The 6,484-nt window shown below is 40.3% G+C and overlaps 1 long non-coding RNA gene across 1 annotated transcript in view; it reads right to left on the bottom strand.

Moving 5' to 3' along the window:
• Nucleotides 1–2,918: 2,918 nt before the first annotated feature.
• The window catches only part of LOC121840705, a 6,252-nt gene continuing 2,686 nt past the window's right edge, over nucleotides 2,919–6,484 (bottom strand). The window contains exons 2-3 of the long non-coding RNA XR_006079836.1: nucleotides 4,890–5,064; nucleotides 2,919–4,397 (exon numbers count right to left, since the gene is read on the bottom strand). This is a non-coding gene — a long non-coding RNA (uncharacterized LOC121840705). The remainder of the gene's footprint in view (nucleotides 4,398–4,889; nucleotides 5,065–6,484) is intronic.

Consider the following 6,484-nt stretch of genomic DNA (forward strand, 5'->3'; position numbering starts at 1 on the left):
TTAGCCCTCACAAAATAATAACAAAAACCACACCACCACATTCCAATATTTAACCCTATCTAATCTTACTCCAGATCAACAGTCTGGGAGGACATGACACTACTACTCAACACCCTCTGCAACTGTTCTGCAGTAAATCCTTGCAATTTTTGTAATGACTTTTGTAATTTTTGTAATGGTGCTGCCTATCTTGGCCAGGATGCTCTTGAAAAAGAGATTTTTAAATCTCAATGAGCCTTTCCTGGTTAAATAAAATATAAAATAAATCAATCCCAAGTACTTCTCTGCAGCTGCCACCACAACATCTATCCTCTGTGATTTTACGTTCCATTCCAGCGGTATAATTGACCACCATGGCCATGAATGCCAACAAACCAACTTTACTGAAGCACATGCTATTCCTATCACTCTACTCCCAGGGATATTCTTAGGATCCCTCACCCTGGACCCATCTTCCTCAACTACTCTCTTCACTGCCTCAGCACAGGACACCTTCTGCACTACTGTGATCCTGGTAACCTCAACCTGCCTTTCTCTCACCGGACACATCTGATCTCCAGCACCATGTGTACCCCTACAGTTTACACACACAACTTTTTCCAATGATACTACACATTCCTTTGTCTCATGTCCTCCTGCACACTTATCACATCTAGGAATCTCCCTCCTACACTGCTGCCACAAGACCATAAGCTTGACACCTAAAACACCGTAATAGGTTTGGGACAAAAGCTCTAACGGACACATCCTAACTTGACTTTATCTGGTAAAAACTCTGCATCAATAGTACAGTGTCTTTGATGTTTCACCACGCTCTACACTGGGTCTGCGTCACATCAAATGGCAGGCGTCACAGACACCGGGAATCTTCAACTTCAGTTGACCCTCATCAACACTTAACACCACACCAGTTTTCACTCCTTTCAAAGGCGCCCTGCTCCAGAGAGGAAAGCATGTCACAGTCCCCAGACTCTGTGTTCTTTACCGCACCTGACACCGCAGTTAATTCATGTTCAATTTCCTTCTGCAGAACTCTATATTTACTCTTAATATGTTCCACTTTCTTCCTTTTTCCCCCTCCTGCCCGCTCCTTCTTTCCATCCTCAATGACTCCATCTCCAAGTCCATTCTGGCACACCCGCCATCTTGTGACTCATTCTGGCTCTGCTATACACGACGACGGCACTTTCAGCATCGCTTATGATATGCGCATGCATATAGTTTTTTTATTGAAAGGATTCATTTAAAGTTTCAACATTTAATGATAATCAAACAGCACATTTTCATAATCAAATACGCAAATCAATTTATGAACGTTATTATCTTGACTTGGATCGAATTATTTGCCAATTCAGACATTCCTCAGAGTGTTTGTTTAAATGATGGTCCCATTAATAATGCTTGGGGCTGGAAGATTTTTTTGCACAGTCTTTTCTTTTGGAAAAGTCATCGTAGACGTAAGGGGGTACAGAAAATCTCAATGGCCGTAGAACAGTCATGGAGAGTGGGACCCACTTCTCTAAAGCACCCCTTTCTTCATTCTCCTCTTCCCCCCTCCAGGTGAGCAGCAACAGCCATATATTAGAGCGAAGACCACCAGGGCCAGGATCATCAGCAGGAACAGCCCTATGACCACAATGCCCCCCAACGCCCAGGGCTCCATCTGCAGGCGCTGCACAGCCCACTGGACCCAGTCCTCTGGTGACCCTGCCGGGTCAGGGGGGTCTGGAACACTACAGTGGGAGTGAAAAGTCAGAGGTAGGGGTCAGAGAGAAGGGGTCAGTGATGGGGTCAGAGGAAAGGGGTCAGAGGACGGGGTCAGTGATGGGGTCAGTGATGGGGTCAGATGGGTTCAGGAAGTAAAGTAGGGTACAAAGTTGTTTTGTTGTATTTTTAGTTGAAATGATCCAGAAAAAGCCCATTTAGAAGATTTCTTCAGATTTGTTTGACCAGCTCTTTCATAGAACAACAAATGACAGTTTTAAAGATACACAACTTTTCCTTTTTCCTTTAATTCCACCGATGTTTGTTTCACATTGTAACCTGCTGGCACCTTTTCTTCATGTTACAGATCTGTTCATTATTTTTCTTTCTTACTGTCTTACTAGCTCTGACTTTGCTGGCCATTACTTTATTGAGGAAAAATTTACCGACTACGACTGTGATAAGCAGTTGTCCCACCTAGCCACAGTATCTTCAGATGAATGCACTGACTTATAAGTTGCTCTGGATAAGAGTGTCTGCTAAATTACTAAAATGTTAAATATAAATGTAAATCTGTTAATCAACAAGTTTCCAATCAATGACTCACCTTTCCAGAGCCATCTCTCAATGTTTTCAGCGATGGCGACAGTAAATACAGTCTGTGAGACTTGGGTTCTGGATGTATAGGCCTCTGTTAGTATCTCAATAGCTGGTCCAACCCTGCATCTGTATTCCAAATAAACACTCCACTTCAGCCTCTAGAAGACCTTCTTTAGCGTGAGAGTCTTGGTATCCTGTGAGGTACGCTCATTTACTCACTCTCAACTCCAACTGGATTTTTCTCTCTCGATTCCAAAAGCCTAATCAGTGATCGTGACTAGTTCTCTTGTTGTGAGGGCTTTCAATATGTGACGCAGTAGGAGAGAGAGAAGTCCAGCTGGGTTAATGTTTACCGACAATATTGACTCTATTGGAGGTGAGGCCCGAGACTGTGCTACAAGGTCTGATAAGGTAAGCTCTACTGCACAATACACTACACCGCTGAGTGGCACGGTTACTGGCACCTGAAGTGAAAGTATCAGGGATAGGGTGGGTCAGTATAAAGATGGAGTCTTTGTCGTTTAATAGATGGAAAGTTAGATATGACATAAGCCCAGCCAGTGTTACATTCCAAAGGTTTTAGCTGTTGACACAATGCATGAATAACAAGAATAATCACAATGTAAATTTTTTTAAATTCTTTAATGTACTATATTTTATTTGCACTTAAACATTAAGTAAAGCTAAACTTGTTGCTCCTCAAATGACAACTACAGATGAATATAATCCCAAAACAGGTTGTTTCACTCCAAATGATTGATGTACAATGAATCGGTGATGGTACAGTAACAGTATAACTAATGATAATCACGATTTGCCATCTGTAAGGCAACAGATATGTCAGGCCCTGGAACTTAGAGAGCCTTTAATTCTCTAATTTGGTTAGGTCGGGGTGTGACTAGTGTGGGTACTCTAGTTTTTGTATTTCTATGTTGGCATGGTATGGTTCTCAATCAGAGGCAGCTGTCTATCGTTGTCTCTGATTGGGGATCGTATTTAGGCAGCCTTTTCCCACCTGTTGGTTGTGGTATCTTGTTTTTGTATTGTTGCCGTTGAGCACGACAAAGCTACACGTTCATTTCGTTGCTCTTTATTGTTTTTGTGCCGGTTCACATAATAAATGATGATGAACCCAAACCACGCTGCATTTTGGTACGATTCTTACAACAACGTTCGTGACAAGATATTACTACTATTTCTACAATACTGCATCAATAATGTACAACACTTTTTTCAGCTGTGACAGGCAGCCTAGAGGTTAGAGCACTGGGCCAGTAGTCACTAGTTCAAATCCCAGAGGGGACAAGGTGAAAAACCTGTCTTTGCCCAAGGCATTTAACCCTAATTGTTCCAGGATTGCCATTGATAGTGGGTCACCCCACACTTATTATACCAGTTGCGTAAATGTATTGTGTTCATTGCACCAGCAGAGAGCACTCTCTATATGACCGTCCCTTCTTTTCCACTGGAAAACAGCCACACAAAAACAAGTTTGGAACTTCAGTACATTTTCTATAGAGTCATCTTGAAGGAGAACAGAGATGGGTTTTACATTCTGGACATTAAAACAACTTTGTTAAACACAACAAGATTGAAATCTGAGGGAGTTAAAAAAAAAAAATGTTTCCTTCTATAGACCTACAAAACACACAACATAAAACCTATCGGCTCTTCCAGGTCAAATCACATGAGAAAGCAGGATAAAACTCGGAGTGGTTTGTGTCCTCAGACAAAACAACAGCACAGAAGCAATGTTCACAGTTCTCTGTTTATAGAGTGTCATTGTCTGTTTAAAGCTACTGCTACGTAGTGTTAATGAGTCGGCCATTGCTCATCAGTCTTTATACACACACAGATTCCTCAGGCTGGTTGCAGAGCAGTCTGTCTGTCCCCTCCAAGCTACATTGTCCAGGTGATTCTAAGACTAGTTCTTCCCTGGGATTGCTGTTTCCTCCCTGCCTTAAATGTTCTATATAATGTAACAGGGCCAATGTCTCCTCCTCAGACAGACTGTAAGGGCTGGACTCGGGATTTAAGCTTTCCACAGCAACAGCAGCGAACGCAGGACAGCACAATAATAAACAAGAATGTAGCTGGAAGGGAGGAGAGAGAGAGATTTAGCTTCATGACAATATTAGGTAAACAAAGACTAACTTGTTGCTCTGCCAATAACAGATTGAAATGTCACATGATAAATGTGATTTCTGATTACATTAGTGTTGCTGTGATCACTGTAATTCAACTCGTGTGGTTTTACCCAGTTAAAATAGAAATGATCCGAGATCACTGATCTGACTGCTTATTCATTTTAAAGTGGACTTGTGTTGCCATGGCTTTTATGACGTGCTCCTATGCTATCAATGACTCAGACATTTAAAAAATCAATGGGGGCCCCTCTGGAGGCTCGGGGGCCCGGTCGGTAATCCGGCCAATAACAACATAATGAAAAACATTAAGACCTCCATTGACAGGCGGTTGGCTAAGTGGAGATTCCACCATATTGCTTACAGGCATTTCCTTCCTTCAGATCTACCAGAGGTCTCTAAGGGTTGAGGCCTACGGACGTGGAATGTGCCTAGACTCACCGACGAACAGGATGATGATGAAGAACGCCCCCAGCTCCAGTGAGTTGGCCTGAGGGAGGTTCTGCAGTTTAGTCCACACCTTATTCAGGATGTGCAACACCTCCTCCCTCACCTCCATCTTGGATTTCCCCTTGGCCTGGTCAGGTCTCACACACAGAGGGTAATGTTGGTCAAACTTATTGTAGCGTACAGGAGACAACGATACAAAGACATGGACAGAATTAGAGGTTTGATGCATTTCTTCAACACATACAAGTTTGTTCATATGCACACACACACACACAGACACAGACACAGACACACACACACACACACACACACACACACACACACACACACACACACACACACACACACACACACACACACACACACACACACACACACACACACACACACACACACACACAGACACACACACACACACACACACATACTTTAGGCACACACACACACACACCCACACACACACACTTCCTGTAAGATCTTTCCTGTAAGACATCTACAATCTCTGACATATTACTCTGAACACTTTCCAGTGTTTCCTTTGACGTATTTAGGTGAAAGACAGTAGTATGTGTTGGTATCGAACTCGCCCTGGACAAAATAGCCCTTCAACCACACCCTAACCCTTCCAGTCCATGCAATTTGTATTGAACGGTCTCCAATTACCTTCCACCATCTCTGTTGTATCTATATTTATATTATACTATATATTGTATGTGTATTTATATTATACTATATATTGTATGTGTATTTATATTATACTATATATTTTATGTGTATTTATATTATACTATATATTGTATGTGTATTTATATTATACTATATATTGTATGTGTATTTATATTATACTATATATTGTATGTGTATTTATATTATACTATATATTGTATGTGTATTTATATTATACTATATTTTTTATGGATATTTATATTATACTATCTTTTATGTATAATTATATTGTCCTATATGTTGTATGTATATTTCTATTATACTATATATTTTATCTATATTTATATTATACTATATATTTTATGTGTATTTATATTATACTATATATTTTATGTATATTATACTGTATTTTTTATGTATATTTATATTATACTATATATTTTATGTATATGTATATTATACTGTATTTTTTATGTATATTTACATTATCCAATATATTTGATGTGTATTTACATTATCCAATATATTTTATGTATATTTATTTCACACTATATGTATTTAGTATATGCTCCTTCATTTCATCCCACTCAATCTAATCCATGTACTGATTTACTTCATGTGTTGGTGTGTATTTATGGACTACTCGGGGCGGCAGGGTAGCCTAGTGGTTAGAGCGTTTGACTAGTAACCGGAAGGTTGCAAGATTGAATCCCCGAGCTGACAAGGTAAAAATCTGTCGTTCTGCCCCTGAACAAGGCAGTTAATCCACTGTTCTTAGGCTGTCATTGAAAATAAGAATGTGTTCTTAAACTGACTTGCCTAGTTAAATAAAGATTAAAAACCTGTGTGTTGGTGTTTCCTGGGAGTAAGGAGACCTGGTGTAGCTGGAACAGTCATTCTGTTGTTTAATTATAACCTGC

This window comes from Oncorhynchus tshawytscha, linkage group LG24 (assembly GCF_018296145.1).
Source record: "Oncorhynchus tshawytscha isolate Ot180627B linkage group LG24, Otsh_v2.0, whole genome shotgun sequence".
Taxonomy (NCBI): Eukaryota; Metazoa; Chordata; class Actinopteri; order Salmoniformes; family Salmonidae; genus Oncorhynchus; species Oncorhynchus tshawytscha.